This window comes from Heterodontus francisci, chromosome 41 (genome assembly GCF_036365525.1).
Source record: "Heterodontus francisci isolate sHetFra1 chromosome 41, sHetFra1.hap1, whole genome shotgun sequence".
NCBI lineage: Eukaryota > Metazoa > Chordata > Chondrichthyes > Heterodontiformes > Heterodontidae > Heterodontus > Heterodontus francisci.
The window spans coordinates 9,777,364-9,793,558 of record NC_090411.1 but is presented as its reverse complement, the minus strand read 5'-3'; the positions used below and the strand labels follow the sequence as shown (position 1 = coordinate 9,793,558).

Genomic DNA, 16,195 nt, shown 5'->3' with positions numbered 1-16,195 from the left:
ACCTGCTTTGCAAAGGCACATTCCAGGAGGAGGTGGGCGACCGTCTCTTCCCCACCACAGCCAACGCGGGGGCACTGTGCGGAGGGGGCGAGACTTCGGGTGTGCATGAAGGATCTGACGGGGAGGGCCCTTCTCACCACCAGCCAAGCTACGTCTTGGTGCTTGTTTGAAAGTTCTGGTGATGAGGCATTCCGCCAAATGACTTTGACGGTCTGCTCGGGGAACCATCCGACAGGATCCACCGTTTCCTTTTCCCGTAGGGCCTTGAGGACATTCCGTGCAGACCACTGCCTGATGGACCGGTGGTCAAAGGTGTTTTTCCGCAGAAACTGCTCCACGAAGGATAGGTGGTACGGCACGTCCCAACTGCACGGAGCGTTCCGCGGCAATGTGACCAGGCCCATCCTTCGCAACACCGGGGACAGATAGAACCTCAGCACGTAGTGACACTTGGAGTTTGCGTACTGGGGATCTACACATAGCTTGATGCAGCCGCACACGAAGGTGGTCATCAGGATGAGGGCCACGTTGGGTACATTTTTCCCGCCCATGTCCAGAGATTTGAACATCGTGTCCCTCCGGACCCGGTCCATTTTAGATCCCCAGACGAAGCGGAAAATGGCTCGGGTGACTGCCACGGCGCAGGAGTGGGGTATGGGCCAGACCTGCGCCACGTAGAGCAACAACGTGAGCGCCTCGCACCTGATGACCAGGTTCTTACCCACAATGGAGAGAGATCGCTGCCCCCACATGCCCAACTTTTGTCGTACCTTGGCTACTCGCTCCTCCCATGTTTTGGTGCACGCCCCGGCCCTTCCGAACCATATCCCCAGCACCTTCAGGTAATCTGACCTGACGGTGAAGGGGACAAAGGATCGGTCAGCCCAGTTCCCAAAGAACATGGCCTCGCTCTTGCCGTGGTTAACTTTGGCTCCCGAGGCCAGTTCGAACTGGTCGCAGATGCTCATCAGTCTGCGCACGGACAGCGGATCCGAGCAGAAGACGGCGACGTCATCCATGTACAGGGAGGTTTTGACCTGAGTGCCTCCGCTGCCTGGGATTGTCACCCCTCTTATGCTCGCATCCTTCCTAATAGACTCAGCAAAGGGTTCAATACAGCAAACAAACAAGACCGGGGAAAGAGGACAGCCCTGTCTGACTCCAGATTTGATCGGGAAACTTTCAGATTCCCACCCGTTGATTGACACTGCGCTACTGATGTTTGTGTAGAGCAGTTGGATCCAATTGCAGATTCCCTCCCCAAACCCCATTTTGGAAAGCACGTCCATCATGTAGGTGTGCGATATCCTGTCAAAAGCCTTCTCCTGGTCCAGGCTGATGAGGCAGGTGTCCACCCTCCTGTCCCGTACGTAGGCGATCGTATCCCTGAGTAGCGCGAGGCTATCAGAGATCTTCCTGCCGGGTACAGTACAGGTCTGATCGGGGTGAATCACCAACTCCAGAGCAGACTTGACTCGACTGGCTATGACTTTGGACAGAATCTTGTAATCAACATTAAGCAGTGAGATGGGCCGCCAATTTCTGATTTCTGCCCTCTCCCCCTTCTGCTTGTAAATGAGGGTGATGATGCCTTTTCTCATGGTCTCTGACATGCTGCCGGCCAGGAGCATACTCTTGTTAAACTGATAAGAACAGATACTACACTTGATCTTAGCCAAAAGGCCGAGAAGCGATGGCCGTAAAACTGCGTTTGCTGCGCGCGTCAGGCCCGGCGTGCGGCCTCTACCTCAAAGTAGCCGCCGGGTGGGCGAGCCTAGGGCGAAAGAGGCGACGGCGGGCGGTCTTTGAGCCAGAGCTCCTTTTGTTGCCGGGCCTTGCAAGCAGAAAGGAAAGCACGCGTGCATGCCACGCGCAGCCATTCCTTGCGCTTCTGCGCGAGGCATTGCGCAGGAAAAAAGACACGCGTGCGCTGGGCAGCAAAGGGCGGCCTGCAACTGCGGGGCAATCCAACAGGGGGCAGCGTAGCGCCCACGGAAAACTGCAGCAAAGTCAGCCGAGCAGCAGCGCCGTCACTATTGCGAATTCTATTTTTCAGCAGGGGTCTCGCCCCCATGGAGGGGGGAAGCTGCACCGCTCCTGGAAACACTGCAATACCAGGTGGATGCATGGAGTGGACGGGGCAAGCCCCTGTTCCATCTCCCTGTCCCAAAAATCAATTTAATATTTGGTCCCCAGATAGGGGACGTATCAGATATTAAACTGATAAGAACAGATACTACACTTGATCTTAGCCAAAAGGCCGAGAAGCGATGGCCGTAAAACTGCGTTTGCTGCGCGCGTCAGGCCCGGCGTGCGGCCTCTACCTCAAAGTAGCCGCCGGGTGGGCGAGCCTAGGGCGAAAGAGGCGACGGCGGGCGGTCTTTGAGCCAGAGCTCCTTTTGTTGCCGGGCCTTGCAAGCAGAAAGGAAAGCACGCGTGCATGCCACGCGCAGCCATTCCTTGCGCTTCTTCGCGAGGCATTGCGCAGAAAAAAAGACACGCGCGCGCTGGGCAGCAAAGGGCGGCCTGCAACTGCGGGGCAATCCAACAGGGGGCAGCGTAGCGCCCACGGAAAACTGCAGCAAAGTCAGCCGAGCAGCAGCGCCGTCACTATTGCGAATTCTATTTTTCAGCAGGGGTCTCGCCCCCATGGAGGGGGGAAGCTGCACCGCTCCTGGAAACACTGCAATACCAGGTGGATGCATGGAGTGGACGGGGCAAGCCCCTGTTCCATCTCCCTGTCCCAAAAATCAATTTAATATTTGGTCCCCAGATAGGGGACGTATCAGATATTAAACTGATAAGAACAGATACTACACTTGATCTTAGCCAAAAGGCCGAGAAGCGATGGCCGTAAAACTGCGTTTGCTGCGCGCGTCAGGCCCGGCGTGCGGCCTCTACCTCAAAGTAGCCGCCGGGTGGGCGAGCCTAGGGCGAAAGAGGCGACGGCGGGCGGTCTTTGAGCCAGAGCTCCTTTTGTTGCCGGGCCTTGCAAGCAGAAAGGAAAGCACGCGTGCATGCCACGCGCAGCCATTCCTTGCGCTTCTGCGCGAGGCATTGCGCAGGAAAAAAGACACGCGCGCGCTGGGCAGCAAAGGGCGGCCTGCAACTGCGGGGCAATCCAACAGGGGGCAGCGTAGCGCCCACGGAAAACTGCAGCAAAGTCAGCCGAGCAGCAGCGCCGTCACTATTGCGAATTCTATTTTTCAGCAGGGGTCTCGCCCCCATGGAGGGGGGAAGCTGCACCGCTCCTGGAAACACTGCAATACCAGGTGGATGCATGGAGTGGACGGGGCAAGCCCCTGTTCCATCTCCCTGTCCCAAAAATCAATTTAATATTTGGTCCCCAGATAGGGGACGTATCAGATATTAAACTGATAAGAACAGATACTACACTTGATCTTAGCCAAAAGGCCGAGAAGCGATGGCCGTAAAACTGCGTTTGCTGCGCGCGTCAGGCCCGGCGTGCGGCCTCTACCTCAAAGTAGCCGAGGGTGGGCGAGCCTAGGGCGAAAGAGGCGACGGCGGGCGGTCTTTGAGCCAGAGCTCCTTTTGTTGCCGGGCCTTGCAAGCAGAAAGGAAAGCACGCGTGCATGCTACGCGCAGCCATTCCTTGCGCTTCTGCGCGAGGCATTGCGCAGGAAAAAAGACACGCGTGCGCTGGGCAGCAAAGGGCGGCCTGCAACTGCGGGGCAATCCAACAGGGGGCAGCGTAGCGCCCACGGAAAACTGCAGCAAAGTCAGCCGAGCAGCAGCGCCGTCACTATTGCGAATTCTATTTTTCAGCAGGGGTCTCGCCCCCATGGAGGGGGGAAGCTGCACCGCTCCTGGAAACACTGCAATACCAGGTGGATGCATGGAGTGGACGGGGCAAGCCCCTGTTCCATCTCCCTGTCCCAAAAATCAATTTAATATTTGGTCCCCAGATAGGGGACGTATCAGATATTAAACTGATAAGAACAGATACTACACTTGATCTTAGCCAAAAGGCCGAGAAGCGATGGCCGTAAAACTGCGTTTGCTGCGCGCGTCAGGCCCGGCGTGCGGCCTCTACCTCAAAGTAGCCGCCGGGTGGGCGAGCCTAGGGCGAAAGAGGCGACGGCGGGCGGTCTTTGAGCCAGAGCTCCTTTTGTTGCCGGGCCTTGCAAGCAGAAAGGAAAGCACGCGTGCATGCCACGCGCAGCCATTCCTTGCGCTTCTGCGCGAGGCATTGCGCAGGAAAAAAGACACGCGCGCGCTGGGCAGCAAAGGGCGGCCTGCAACTGCGGGGCAATCCAACAGGGGGCAGGGTAGCGCCCACGGAAAACTGCAGCAAAGTCAGCCGAGCAGCAGCGCCGTCACTATTGCGAATTCTATTTTTCAGCAGGGGTCTCGCACCCATGGAGGGGGGAAGCTGCACCGCTCCTGGAAACACTGCAATACCAGGTGGATGCATGGAGTGGACGGGGCAAGCCCCTGTTGCATCTCCCTGTCCCAAAAATCAATTTAATATTTGGTCCCCAGATAGCGGACGTATCAGATATTAAACTGATAAGAACAGATACTACACTTGATCTTAGCCAAAAGGCCGAGAAGCGATGGCCGTAAAACTGCGTTTGCTGCGCGCGTCAGGCCCGGCGTGCGGCCTCTACCTCAAAGTAGCCGCCGGGTGGGCGAGCCTAGGGCGAAAGAGGCGACGGCGGGCGGTCTTTGAGCCAGAGCTCCTTTTGTTGCCGGGCCTTGCAAGCAGAAAGGAAAGCACGCGTGCATGCCACGCGCAGCCATTCCTTGCGCTTCTGCGCGAGGCATTGCGCAGGAAAAAAGACACGCGCGCGCTGGGCAGCAAAGGGCGGCCTGCAACTGCGGGGCAATCCAACAGGGGGCAGCGTAGCGCCCACGGAAAACTGCAGCAAAGTCAGCCGAGCAGCAGCGCCGTCACTATTGCGAAATTCTATTTTTCAGCAGGGGTCTCGCCCCCATGGAGGGGGGAAGCTGCACCGCTCCTGGAAACACTGCAATACCAGGTGGATGCATGGAGTGGACGGGGCAAGCCCCTGTTCCATCTCCCTGTCCCAAAAATCAATTTAATATTTGGTCCCCAGATAGGGGACGTATCAGATATTAAACTGATAAGAACAGATACTACACTTGATCTTAGCCAAAAGGCCGAGAAGCGATGGCCGTAAAACTGCGTTTGCTGCGCGCGTCAGGCCCGGCGTGCGGCCTCTACCTCAAAGTAGCCGCCGGGTGGGCGAGCCTAGGGCGAAAGAGGCGACGGCGGGCGGTCTTTGAGCCAGAGCTCCTTTTGTTGCCGGGCCTTGCAAGCAGAAAGGAAAGCACGCGTGCATGCCACGCGCAGCCATTCCTTGCGCTTCTTCGCGAGGCATTGCGCAGAAAAAAAGACACGCGCGCGCTGGGCAGCAAAGGGCGGCCTGCAACTGCGGGGCAATCCAACAGGGGGCAGCGTAGCGCCCACGGAAAACTGCAGCAAAGTCAGCCGAGCAGCAGCGCCGTCACTATTGCGAATTCTATTTTTCAGCAGGGGTCTCGCCCCCATGGAGGGGGGAAGCTGCACCGCTCCTGGAAACACTGCAATACCAGGTGGATGCATGGGGTGGACGGGGCAAGCCCCTGTTCCATCTCCCTGTCCCAAAAATCAATTTAATATTTGGTCCCCAGATAGGGGACGTATCAGATATTAAACTGATAAGAACAGATACTACACTTGATCTTAGCCAAAAGGCCGAGAAGCGATGGCCGTAAAACTGCGTTTGCTGCGCGCGTCAGGCCCGGCGTGCGGCCTCTACCTCAAAGTAGCCGCCGGGTGGGCGAGCCTAGGGCGAAAGAGGCGACGGCGGGCGGTCTTTGAGCCAGAGCTCCTTTTGTTGCCGGGCCTTGCAAGCAGAAAGGAAAGCACGCGTGCATGCCACGCGCAGCCATTCCTTGCGCTTCTGCGCGAGGCATTGCGCAGGAAAAAAGACACGCGCGCGCTGGGCAGCAAAGGGCGGCCTGCAACTGCGGGGCAATCCAACAGGGGGCAGCGTAGCGCCCACGGAAAACTGCAGCAAAGTCAGCCGAGCAGCAGCGCCGTCACTATTGCGAATTCTATTTTTCAGCAGGGGTCTCGCCCCCATGGAGGGGGGAAGCTGCACCGCTCCTGGAAACACTGCAATACCAGGTGGATGCATGGAGTGGACGGGGCAAGCCCCTGTTCCATCTCCCTGTCCCAAAAATCAATTTAATATTTGGTCCCCAGATAGGGGACGTATCAGATATTAAACTGATAAGAACAGATACTACACTTGATCTTAGCCAAAAGGCCGAGAAGCGATGGCCGTAAAACTGCGTTTGCTGCGCGCGTCAGGCCCGGCGTGCGGCCTCTACCTCAAAGTAGCCGAGGGTGGGCGAGCCTAGGGCGAAAGAGGCGACGGCGGGCGGTCTTTGAGCCAGAGCTCCTTTTGTTGCCGGGCCTTGCAAGCAGAAAGGAAAGCACGCGTGCATGCTACGCGCAGCCATTCCTTGCGCTTCTGCGCGAGGCATTGCGCAGGAAAAAAGACACGCGTGCGCTGGGCAGCAAAGGGCGGCCTGCAACTGCGGGGCAATCCAACAGGGGGCAGCGTAGCGCCCACGGAAAACTGCAGCAAAGTCAGCCGAGCAGCAGCGCCGTCACTATTGCGAATTCTATTTTTCAGCAGGGGTCTCGCCCCCATGGAGGGGGGAAGCTGCACCGCTCCTGGAAACACTGCAATACCAGGTGGATGCATGGAGTGGACGGGGCAAGCCCCTGTTCCATCTCCCTGTCCCAAAAATCAATTTAATATTTGGTCCCCAGATAGGGGACGTATCAGATATTAAACTGATAAGAACAGATACTACACTTGATCTTAGCCAAAAGGCCGAGAAGCGATGGCCGTAAAACTGCGTTTGCTGCGCGCGTCAGGCCCGGCGTGCGGCCTCTACCTCAAAGTAGCCGCCGGGTGGGCGAGCCTAGGGCGAAAGAGGCGACGGCGGGCGGTCTTTGAGCCAGAGCTCCTTTTGTTGCCGGGCCTTGCAAGCAGAAAGGAAAGCACGCGTGCATGCCACGCGCAGCCATTCCTTGCGCTTCTGCGCGAGGCATTGCGCAGGAAAAAAGACACGCGCGCGCTGGGCAGCAAAGGGCGGCCTGCAACTGCGGGGCAATCCAACAGGGGGCAGGGTAGCGCCCACGGAAAACTGCAGCAAAGTCAGCCGAGCAGCAGCGCCGTCACTATTGCGAATTCTATTTTTCAGCAGGGGTCTCGCACCCATGGAGGGGGGAAGCTGCACCGCTCCTGGAAACACTGCAATACCAGGTGGATGCATGGAGTGGACGGGGCAAGCCCCTGTTCCATCTCCCTGTCCCAAAAATCAATTTAATATTTGGTCCCCAGATAGGGGACGTATCAGATATTAAACTGATAAGAACAGATACTACACTTGATCTTAGCCAAAAGGCCGAGAAGCGATGGCCGTAAAACTGCGTTTGCTGCGCGCGTCAGGCCCGGCGTGCGGCCTCTACCTCAAAGTAGCCGCCGGGTGGGCGAGCCTAGGGCGAAAGAGGCGACGGCGGGCGGTCTTTGAGCCAGAGCTCCTTTTGTTGCCGGGCCTTGCAAGCAGAAAGGAAAGCACGCGTGCATGCCACGCGCAGCCATTCCTTGCGCTTCTGCGCGAGGCATTGCGCAGGAAAAAAGACACGCGCGCGCTGGGCAGCAAAGGGCGGCCTGCAACTGCGGGGCAATCCAACAGGGGGCAGCGTAGCGCCCACGGAAAACTGCAGCAAAGTCAGCCGAGCAGCAGCGCCGTCACTATTGCGAATTCTATTTTTCAGCAGGGGTCTCGCCCCCATGGAGGGGGGAAGCTGCACCGCTCCTGGAAACACTGCAATACCAGGTGGATGCATGGAGTGGACGGGGCAAGCCCCTGTTCCATCTCCCTGTCCCAAAAATCAATTTAATATTTGGTCCCCAGATAGGGGACGTATCAGATATTAAACTGATAAGAACAGATACTACACTTGATCTTAGCCAAAAGGCCGAGAAGCGATGGCCGTAAAACTGCGTTTGCTGCGCGCGTCAGGCCCGGCGTGCGGCCTCTACCTCAAAGTAGCCGAGGGTGGGCGAGCCTAGGGCGAAAGAGGCGACGGCGGGCGGTCTTTGAGCCAGAGCTCCTTTTGTTGCCGGGCCTTGCAAGCAGAAAGGAAAGCACGCGTGCATGCTACGCGCAGCCATTCCTTGCGCTTCTGCGCGAGGCATTGCGCAGGAAAAAAGACACGCGTGCGCTGGGCAGCAAAGGGCGGCCTGCAACTGCGGGGCAATCCAACAGGGGGCAGCGTAGCGCCCACGGAAAACTGCAGCAAAGTCAGCCGAGCAGCAGCGCCGTCACTATTGCGAATTCTATTTTTCAGCAGGGGTCTCGCCCCCATGGAGGGGGGAAGCTGCACCGCTCCTGGAAACACTGCAATACCAGGTGGATGCATGGAGTGGACGGGGCAAGCCCCTGTTCCATCTCCCTGTCCCAAAAATCAATTTAATATTTGGTCCCCAGATAGGGGACGTATCAGATATTAAACTGATAAGAACAGATACTACACTTGATCTTAGCCAAAAGGCCGAGAAGCGATGGCCGTAAAACTGCGTTTGCTGCGCGCGTCAGGCCCGGCGTGCGGCCTCTACCTCAAAGTAGCCGCCGGGTGGGCGAGCCTAGGGCGAAAGAGGCGACGGCGGGCGGTCTTTGAGCCAGAGCTCCTTTTGTTGCCGGGCCTTGCAAGCAGAAAGGAAAGCACGCGTGCATGCCACGCGCAGCCATTCCTTGCGCTTCTGCGCGAGGCATTGCGCAGGAAAAAAGACACGCGTGCGCTGGGCAGCAAAGGGCGGCCTGCAACTGCGGGGCAATCCAACAGGGGGCAGCGTAGCGCCCACGGAAAACTGCAGCAAAGTCAGCCGAGCAGCAGCGCCGTCACTATTGCGAATTCTATTTTTCAGCAGGGGTCTCGCCCCCATGGAGGGGGGAAGCTGCACCGCTCCTGGAAACACTGCAATACCAGGTGGATGCATGGGGTGGACGGGGCAAGCCCCTGTTCCATCTCCCTGTCCCAAAAATCAATTTAATATTTGGTCCCCAGATAGGGGACGTATCAGATATTAAACTGATAAGAACAGATACTACACTTGATCTTAGCCAAAAGGCCGAGAAGCGATGGCCGTAAAACTGCGTTTGCTGCGCGCGTCAGGCCCGGCGTGCGGCCTCTACCTCAAAGTAGCCGCCGGGTGGGCGAGCCTAGGGCGAAAGAGGCGACGGCGGGCGGTCTTTGAGCCAGAGCTCCTTTTGTTGCCGGGCCTTGCAAGCAGAAAGGAAAGCACGCGTGCATGCCACGCGCAGCCATTCCTTGCGCTTCTGCGCGAGGCATTGCGCAGGAAAAAAGACACGCGCGCGCTGGGCAGCAAAGGGCGGCCTGCAACTGCGGGGCAATCCAACAGGGGGCAGCGTAGCGCCCACGGAAAACTGCAGCAAAGTCAGCCGAGCAGCAGCGCCGTCACTATTGCGAATTCTATTTTTCAGCAGGGGTCTCGCCCCCATGGAGGGGGGAAGCTGCACCGCTCCTGGAAACACTGCAATACCAGGTGGATGCATGGAGTGGACGGGGCAAGCCCCTGTTCCATCTCCCTGTCCCAAAAATCAATTTAATATTTGGTCCCCAGATAGGGGACGTATCAGATATTAAACTGATAAGAACAGATACTACACTTGATCTTAGCCAAAAGGCCGAGAAGCGATGGCCGTAAAACTGCGTTTGCTGCGCGCGTCAGGCCCGGCGTGCGGCCTCTACCTCAAAGTAGCCGAGGGTGGGCGAGCCTAGGGCGAAAGAGGCGACGGCGGGCGGTCTTTGAGCCAGAGCTCCTTTTGTTGCCGGGCCTTGCAAGCAGAAAGGAAAGCACGCGTGCATGCTACGCGCAGCCATTCCTTGCGCTTCTGCGCGAGGCATTGCGCAGGAAAAAAGACACGCGTGCGCTGGGCAGCAAAGGGCGGCCTGCAACTGCGGGGCAATCCAACAGGGGGCAGCGTAGCGCCCACGGAAAACTGCAGCAAAGTCAGCCGAGCAGCAGCGCCGTCACTATTGCGAATTCTATTTTTCAGCAGGGGTCTCGCCCCCATGGAGGGGGGAAGCTGCACCGCTCCTGGAAACACTGCAATACCAGGTGGATGCATGGAGTGGACGGGGCAAGCCCCTGTTCCATCTCCCTGTCCCAAAAATCAATTTAATATTTGGTCCCCAGATAGGGGACGTATCAGATATTAAACTGATAAGAACAGATACTACACTTGATCTTAGCCAAAAGGCCGAGAAGCGATGGCCGTAAAACTGCGTTTGCTGCGCGCGTCAGGCCCGGCGTGCGGCCTCTACCTCAAAGTAGCCGCCGGGTGGGCGAGCCTAGGGCGAAAGAGGCGACGGCGGGCGGTCTTTGAGCCAGAGCTCCTTTTGTTGCCGGGCCTTGCAAGCAGAAAGGAAAGCACGCGTGCATGCCACGCGCAGCCATTCCTTGCGCTTCTGCGCGAGGCATTGCGCAGGAAAAAAGACACGCGCGCGCTGGGCAGCAAAGGGCGGCCTGCAACTGCGGGGCAATCCAACAGGGGGCAGGGTAGCGCCCACGGAAAACTGCAGCAAAGTCAGCCGAGCAGCAGCGCCGTCACTATTGCGAATTCTATTTTTCAGCAGGGGTCTCGCACCCATGGAGGGGGGAAGCTGCACCGCTCCTGGAAACACTGCAATACCAGGTGGATGCATGGAGTGGACGGGGCAAGCCCCTGTTGCATCTCCCTGTCCCAAAAATCAATTTAATATTTGGTCCCCAGATAGCGGACGTATCAGATATTAAACTGATAAGAACAGATACTACACTTGATCTTAGCCAAAAGGCCGAGAAGCGATGGCCGTAAAACTGCGTTTGCTGCGCGCGTCAGGCCCGGCGTGCGGCCTCTACCTCAAAGTAGCCGCCGGGTGGGCGAGCCTAGGGCGAAAGAGGCGACGGCGGGCGGTCTTTGAGCCAGAGCTCCTTTTGTTGCCGGGCCTTGCAAGCAGAAAGGAAAGCACGCGTGCATGCCACGCGCAGCCATTCCTTGCGCTTCTGCGCGAGGCATTGCGCAGGAAAAAAGACACGCGCGCGCTGGGCAGCAAAGGGCGGCCTGCAACTGCGGGGCAATCCAACAGGGGGCAGCGTAGCGCCCACGGAAAACTGCAGCAAAGTCAGCCGAGCAGCAGCGCCGTCACTATTGCGAATTCTATTTTTCAGCAGGGGTCTCGCCCCCATGGAGGGGGGAAGCTGCACCGCTCCTGGAAACACTGCAATACCAGGTGGATGCATGGAGTGAACGGGGCAAGCCCCTGTTCCATCTCCCTGTCCCAAAAATCAATTTAATATTTGGTCCCCAGATAGGGGACGTATCAGATATTAAACTGATAAGAACAGATACTACACTTGATCTTAGCCATAAGGCCGAGAAGCGATGGCCGTAAAACTGCGTTCGCTGCGCGCGTCAGGCCCGGCGTGCGGCCTCTACCTCAAAGTAGCCGCCGGGTGGGCGAGCCTAGGGCGAAAGAGGCGACGGCGGGCGGTCTTTGAGCCAGAGCTCCTTTTGTTGCCGGGCCTTGCAAGCAGAAAGGAAAGCACGCGTGCATGCCACGCGCAGCCATTCCTTGCGCTTCTGCGCGAGGCATTGCGCAGGAAAAAAGACACGCGCGCGCTGGGCAGCAAAGGGCGGCCTGCAACTGCGGGGCAATCCAACAGGGGGCAGCGTAGCGCCCACGGAAAACTGCAGCAAAGTCAGCCGAGCAGCAGCGCCGTCACTATTGCGAATTCTATTTTTCAGCAGGGGTCTCGCCCCCATGGAGGGGGGAAGCTGCACCGCTCCTGGAAACACTGCAATACCAGGTGGATGCATGGAGTGGACGGGGCAAGCCCCTGTTCCATCTCCCTGTCCCAAAAATCAATTTAATATTTGGTCCCCAGATAGGGGACGTATCAGATATTAAACTGATAAGAACAGATACTACACTTGATCTTAGCCAAAAGGCCGAGAAGCGATGGCCGTAAAACTGCGTTTGCTGCGCGCGTCAGGCCCGGCGTGCGGCCTCTACCTCAAAGTAGCCGCCGGGTGGGCGAGCCTAGGGCGAAAGAGGCGACGGCGGGCGGTCTTTGAGCCAGAGCTCCTTTTGTTGCCGGGCCTTGCAAGCAGAAAGGAAAGCACGCGTGCATGCCACGCGCAGCCATTCCTTGCGCTTCTGCGCGAGGCATTGCGCAGGAAAAAAGACACGCGCGCGCTGGGCAGCAAAGGGCGGCCTGCAACTGCGGGGCAATCCAACAGGGGGCAGCGTAGCGCCCACGGAAAACTGCAGCAAAGTCAGCCGAGCAGCAGCGCCGTCACTATTGCGAATTCTATTTTTCAGCAGGGGTCTCGCCCCCATGGAGGGGGGAAGCTGCACCGCTCCTGGAAACACTGCAATACCAGGTGGATGCATGGAGTGGACGGGGCAAGCCCCTGTTCCATCTCCCTGTCCCAAAAATCAATTTAATATTTGGTCCCCAGATAGGGGACGTATCAGATATTAAACTGATAAGAACAGATACTACACTTGATCTTAGCCAAAAGGCCGAGAAGCGATGGCCGTAAAACTGCGTTTGCTGCGCGCGTCAGGCCCGGCGTGCGGCCTCTACCTCAAAGTAGCCGCCGGGTGGGCGAGCCTAGGGCGAAAGAGGCGACGGCGGGCGGTCTTTGAGCCAGAGCTCCTTTTGTTGCCGGGCCTTGCAAGCAGAAAGGAAAGCACGCGTGCATGCCACGCGCAGCCATTCCTTGCGCTTCTGCGCGAGGCATTGCGCAGGAAAAAAGACACGCGCGCGCTGGGCAGCAAAGGGCGGCCTGCAACTGCGGGGCAATCCAACAGGGGGCAGCGTAGCGCCCACGGAAAACTGCAGCAAAGTCAGCCGAGCAGCAGCGCCGTCACTATTGCGAATTCTATTTTTCAGCAGGGGTCTCGCCCCCATGGAGGGGGGAAGCTGCACCGCTCCTGGAAACACTGCAATACCAGGTGGATGCATGGAGTGGACGGGGCAAGCCCCTGTTCCATCTCCCTGTCCCAAAAATCAATTTAATATTTGGTCCCCAGATAGGGGACGTATCAGATATTAAACTGATAAGAACAGATACTACACTTGATCTTAGCCAAAAGGCCGAGAAGCGATGGCCGTAAAACTGCGTTTGCTGCGCGCGTCAGGCCCGGCGTGCGGCCTCTACCTCAAAGTAGCCGCCGGGTGGGCGAGCCTAGGGCGAAAGAGGCGACGGCGGGCGGTCTTTGAGCCAGAGCTCCTTTTGTTGCCGGGCCTTGCAAGCAGAAAGGAAAGCACGCGTGCATGCCACGCGCAGCCATTCCTTGCGCTTCTGCGCGAGGCATTGCGCAGGAAAAAAGACACGCGCGCGCTGGGCAGCAAAGGGCGGCCTGCAACTGCGGGGCAATCCAACAGGGGGCAGCGTAGCGCCCACGGAAAACTGCAGCAAAGTCAGCCGAGCAGCAGCGCCGTCACTATTGCGAATTCTATTTTTCAGCAGGGGTCTCGCCCCCATGGAGGGGGGAAGCTGCACCGCTCCTGGAAACACTGCAATACCAGGTGGATGCATGGAGTGGACGGGGCAAGCCCCTGTTCCATCTCCCTGTCCCAAAAATCAATTTAATATTTGGTCCCCAGATAGGGGACGTATCAGATATTAAACTGATAAGAACAGATACTACACTTGATCTTAGCCAAAAGGCCGAGAAGCGATGGCCGTAAAACTGCGTTTGCTGCGCGCGTCAGGCCCGGCGTGCGGCCTCTACCTCAAAGTAGCCGCCGGGTGGGCGAGCCTAGGGCGAAAGAGGCGACGGCGGGCGGTCTTTGAGCCAGAGCTCCTTTTGTTGCCGGGCCTTGCAAGCAGAAAGGAAAGCACGCGTGCATGCCACGCGCAGCCATTCCTTGCGCTTCTGCGCGAGGCATTGCGCAGGAAAAAAGACACGCGCGCGCTGGGCAGCAAAGGGCGGCCTGCAACTGCGGGGCAATCCAACAGGGGGCAGCGTAGCGCCCACGGAAAACTGCAGCAAAGTCAGCCGAGCAGCAGCGCCGTCACTATTGCGAATTCTATTTTTCAGCAGGGGTCTCGCCCCCATGGAGGGGGGAAGCTGCACCGCTCCTGGAAACACTGCAATACCAGGTGGATGCATGGAGTGGACGGGGCAAGCCCCTGTTCCATCTCCCTGTCCCAAAAATCAATTTAATATTTGGTCCCCAGATAGGGGACGTATCAGATATTAAACTGATAAGAACAGATACTACACTTGATCTTAGCCAAAAGGCCGAGAAGCGATGGCCGTAAAACTGCGTTTGCTGCGCGCGTCAGGCCCGGCGTGCGGCCTCTACCTCAAAGTAGCCGCCGGGTGGGCGAGCCTAGGGCGAAAGAGGCGACGGCGGGCGGTCTTTGAGCCAGAGCTCCTTTTGTTGCCGGGCCTTGCAAGCAGAAAGGAAAGCACGCGTGCATGCCACGCGCAGCCATTCCTTGCGCTTCTGCGCGAGGCATTGCGCAGGAAAAAAGACACGCGCGCGCTGGGCAGCAAAGGGCGGCCTGCAACTGCGGGGCAATCCAACAGGGGGCAGCGTAGCGCCCACAGAAAACTGCAGCAAAGTCAGCCGAGCAGCAGCGCCGTCACTATTGCGAATTCTATTTTTCAGCAGGGGTCTGGCCCCCATGGAGGAGGGAAGCTCCACCGCTCCTGGAAACACTGCAATACCAGGTGGATGCATGGAGTGGACGGGGCAAGCCCCTGTTCCATCTCCCTGTCCCAAAAATCAATTTAATATTTGGTCCCCAGATAGGGGACGCATCAGATATTAAACTGATAAGAACAGATACTACACTTGATCTTAGCCAAAAGGCCGAGAAGCGATGGCCGTAAAACTGCGTTTGCTGCGCGCGTCAGGCCCGGCGTGCGGCCTCTACCTCAAAGTAGCCGCCGGGTGGGCGAGCCTAGGGCGAAAGAGGCGACGGCGGGCGGTCTTTGAGCCAGAGCTCCTTTTGTTGCCGGGCCTTGCAAGCAGAAAGGAAAGCACGCGTGCATGCCACGCGCAGCCATTCCTTGCGCTTCTTCGCGAGGCATTGCGCAGAAAAAAAGACACGCGCGCGCTGGGCAGCAAAGGGCGGCCTGCAACTGCGGGGCAATCCAACAGGGGGCAGCGTAGCGCCCACGGAAAACTGCAGCAAAGTCAGCCGAGCAGCAGCGCCGTCACTATTGCGAATTCTATTTTTCAGCAGGGGTCTCGCCCCCATGGAGGGGGGAAGCTGCACCGCTCCTGGAAACACTGCAATACCAGGTGGATGCATGGAGTGGACGGGGCAAGCCCCTGTTCCATCTCCCTGTCCCAAAAATCAATTTAATATTTGGTCCCCAGATAGGGGACGTATCAGATATTAAACTGATAAGAACAGATACTACACTTGATCTTAGCCAAAAGGCCGAGAAGCGATGGCCGTAAAACTGCGTTTGCTGCGCGCGTCAGGCCCGGCGTGCGGCCTCTACCTCAAAGTAGCCGCCGGGTGGGCGAGCCTAGGGCGAAAGAGGCGACGGCGGGCGGTCTTTGAGCCAGAGCTCCTTTTGTTGCCGGGCCTTGCAAGCAGAAAGGAAAGCACGCGTGCATGCCACGCGCAGCCATTCCTTGCGCTTCTGCGCGAGGCATTGCGCAGGAAAAAAGACACGCGCGCGCTGGGCAGCAAAGGGCGGCCTGCAACTGCGGGGCAATCCAACAGGGGGCAGCGTAGCGCCCACGGAAAACTGCAGCAAAGTCAGCCGAGCAGCAGCGCCGTCACTATTGCGAATTCTATTTTTCAGCAGGGGTCTCGCCCCCATGGAGGGGGGAAGCTGCACCGCTCCTGGAAACACTGCAATACCAGGTGGATGCATGGAGTGGACGGGGCAAGCCCCTGTTCCATCTCCCTGTCCCAAAAATCAATTTAATATTTGGTCCCCAGATAGGGGACGTATCAGATATTAAACTGATAAGAACAGATACTACACTTGATCTTAGCCAAAAGGCCGAGAAGCGATGGCCGTAAAACTGCGTTTGCTGCGCGCGTCAGGCCCGGCGTGCGGCCTCTACCTCAAAGTAGCCGAGGGTGGGCGAGC

General features: G+C 57.9%; 25 non-coding genes and 1 pseudogene across 25 annotated transcripts; all 26 read right to left on the bottom strand.

Moving 5' to 3' along the window:
- Positions 1–1,576: 1,576 nt before the first annotated feature.
- On the bottom strand, positions 1,577–1,695 carry LOC137354513 (U2 spliceosomal RNA; annotated as a pseudogene).
- A 386-nt stretch (positions 1,696–2,081) lies between these two features.
- On the bottom strand, positions 2,082–2,272 carry LOC137354962 (U2 spliceosomal RNA). Its single transcript, XR_010970610.1, has one exon. It is a non-coding gene; the product is annotated as a U2 spliceosomal RNA (small nuclear RNA).
- A 386-nt stretch (positions 2,273–2,658) lies between these two features.
- On the bottom strand, positions 2,659–2,849 carry LOC137354961 (U2 spliceosomal RNA). The gene has a single exon (XR_010970609.1). It is a non-coding gene; the product is annotated as a U2 spliceosomal RNA (small nuclear RNA).
- Positions 2,850–3,235: 386 nt separating this feature from the next.
- On the bottom strand, positions 3,236–3,426 carry LOC137354960 (U2 spliceosomal RNA). The gene has a single exon (XR_010970608.1). It is a non-coding gene; the product is annotated as a U2 spliceosomal RNA (small nuclear RNA).
- Positions 3,427–3,811: 385 nt separating this feature from the next.
- On the bottom strand, positions 3,812–4,002 carry LOC137354959 (U2 spliceosomal RNA). Its single transcript, XR_010970607.1, has one exon. It is a non-coding gene; the product is annotated as a U2 spliceosomal RNA (small nuclear RNA).
- Positions 4,003–4,388: 386 nt separating this feature from the next.
- Positions 4,389–4,579, bottom strand: LOC137354012 (U2 spliceosomal RNA). The gene has a single exon (XR_010970162.1). It is a non-coding gene; the product is annotated as a U2 spliceosomal RNA (small nuclear RNA).
- Positions 4,580–4,966: 387 nt separating this feature from the next.
- Positions 4,967–5,157, bottom strand: LOC137354957 (U2 spliceosomal RNA). The gene has a single exon (XR_010970605.1). It is a non-coding gene; the product is annotated as a U2 spliceosomal RNA (small nuclear RNA).
- Positions 5,158–5,543: 386 nt separating this feature from the next.
- LOC137353785 (U2 spliceosomal RNA) lies at positions 5,544–5,734 on the bottom strand. Its single transcript, XR_010969937.1, has one exon. It is a non-coding gene; the product is annotated as a U2 spliceosomal RNA (small nuclear RNA).
- Positions 5,735–6,120: 386 nt separating this feature from the next.
- On the bottom strand, positions 6,121–6,311 carry LOC137354956 (U2 spliceosomal RNA). Its single transcript, XR_010970604.1, has one exon. It is a non-coding gene; the product is annotated as a U2 spliceosomal RNA (small nuclear RNA).
- A 385-nt stretch (positions 6,312–6,696) lies between these two features.
- Positions 6,697–6,887, bottom strand: LOC137354955 (U2 spliceosomal RNA). The gene has a single exon (XR_010970603.1). It is a non-coding gene; the product is annotated as a U2 spliceosomal RNA (small nuclear RNA).
- Positions 6,888–7,273: 386 nt separating this feature from the next.
- On the bottom strand, positions 7,274–7,464 carry LOC137354953 (U2 spliceosomal RNA). The gene has a single exon (XR_010970602.1). It is a non-coding gene; the product is annotated as a U2 spliceosomal RNA (small nuclear RNA).
- A 386-nt stretch (positions 7,465–7,850) lies between these two features.
- Positions 7,851–8,041, bottom strand: LOC137354952 (U2 spliceosomal RNA). The gene has a single exon (XR_010970601.1). It is a non-coding gene; the product is annotated as a U2 spliceosomal RNA (small nuclear RNA).
- A 385-nt stretch (positions 8,042–8,426) lies between these two features.
- On the bottom strand, positions 8,427–8,617 carry LOC137354951 (U2 spliceosomal RNA). Its single transcript, XR_010970600.1, has one exon. It is a non-coding gene; the product is annotated as a U2 spliceosomal RNA (small nuclear RNA).
- Positions 8,618–9,003: 386 nt separating this feature from the next.
- LOC137353784 (U2 spliceosomal RNA) lies at positions 9,004–9,194 on the bottom strand. The gene has a single exon (XR_010969936.1). It is a non-coding gene; the product is annotated as a U2 spliceosomal RNA (small nuclear RNA).
- Positions 9,195–9,580: 386 nt separating this feature from the next.
- Positions 9,581–9,771, bottom strand: LOC137354950 (U2 spliceosomal RNA). Its single transcript, XR_010970599.1, has one exon. It is a non-coding gene; the product is annotated as a U2 spliceosomal RNA (small nuclear RNA).
- Positions 9,772–10,156: 385 nt separating this feature from the next.
- Positions 10,157–10,347, bottom strand: LOC137354949 (U2 spliceosomal RNA). Its single transcript, XR_010970598.1, has one exon. It is a non-coding gene; the product is annotated as a U2 spliceosomal RNA (small nuclear RNA).
- Positions 10,348–10,733: 386 nt separating this feature from the next.
- Positions 10,734–10,924, bottom strand: LOC137354011 (U2 spliceosomal RNA). The gene has a single exon (XR_010970161.1). It is a non-coding gene; the product is annotated as a U2 spliceosomal RNA (small nuclear RNA).
- A 386-nt stretch (positions 10,925–11,310) lies between these two features.
- LOC137353837 (U2 spliceosomal RNA) lies at positions 11,311–11,501 on the bottom strand. The gene has a single exon (XR_010969989.1). It is a non-coding gene; the product is annotated as a U2 spliceosomal RNA (small nuclear RNA).
- Positions 11,502–11,887: 386 nt separating this feature from the next.
- Positions 11,888–12,078, bottom strand: LOC137354948 (U2 spliceosomal RNA). Its single transcript, XR_010970597.1, has one exon. It is a non-coding gene; the product is annotated as a U2 spliceosomal RNA (small nuclear RNA).
- A 386-nt stretch (positions 12,079–12,464) lies between these two features.
- Positions 12,465–12,655, bottom strand: LOC137354947 (U2 spliceosomal RNA). Its single transcript, XR_010970596.1, has one exon. It is a non-coding gene; the product is annotated as a U2 spliceosomal RNA (small nuclear RNA).
- A 386-nt stretch (positions 12,656–13,041) lies between these two features.
- LOC137354945 (U2 spliceosomal RNA) lies at positions 13,042–13,232 on the bottom strand. The gene has a single exon (XR_010970594.1). It is a non-coding gene; the product is annotated as a U2 spliceosomal RNA (small nuclear RNA).
- Positions 13,233–13,618: 386 nt separating this feature from the next.
- On the bottom strand, positions 13,619–13,809 carry LOC137354944 (U2 spliceosomal RNA). The gene has a single exon (XR_010970593.1). It is a non-coding gene; the product is annotated as a U2 spliceosomal RNA (small nuclear RNA).
- Positions 13,810–14,195: 386 nt separating this feature from the next.
- LOC137354943 (U2 spliceosomal RNA) lies at positions 14,196–14,386 on the bottom strand. Its single transcript, XR_010970592.1, has one exon. It is a non-coding gene; the product is annotated as a U2 spliceosomal RNA (small nuclear RNA).
- Positions 14,387–14,772: 386 nt separating this feature from the next.
- LOC137354002 (U2 spliceosomal RNA) lies at positions 14,773–14,963 on the bottom strand. The gene has a single exon (XR_010970152.1). It is a non-coding gene; the product is annotated as a U2 spliceosomal RNA (small nuclear RNA).
- A 386-nt stretch (positions 14,964–15,349) lies between these two features.
- LOC137354942 (U2 spliceosomal RNA) lies at positions 15,350–15,540 on the bottom strand. Its single transcript, XR_010970591.1, has one exon. It is a non-coding gene; the product is annotated as a U2 spliceosomal RNA (small nuclear RNA).
- Positions 15,541–15,926: 386 nt separating this feature from the next.
- Positions 15,927–16,117, bottom strand: LOC137354941 (U2 spliceosomal RNA). The gene has a single exon (XR_010970590.1). It is a non-coding gene; the product is annotated as a U2 spliceosomal RNA (small nuclear RNA).
- Positions 16,118–16,195: the final 78 nt, after the last annotated feature.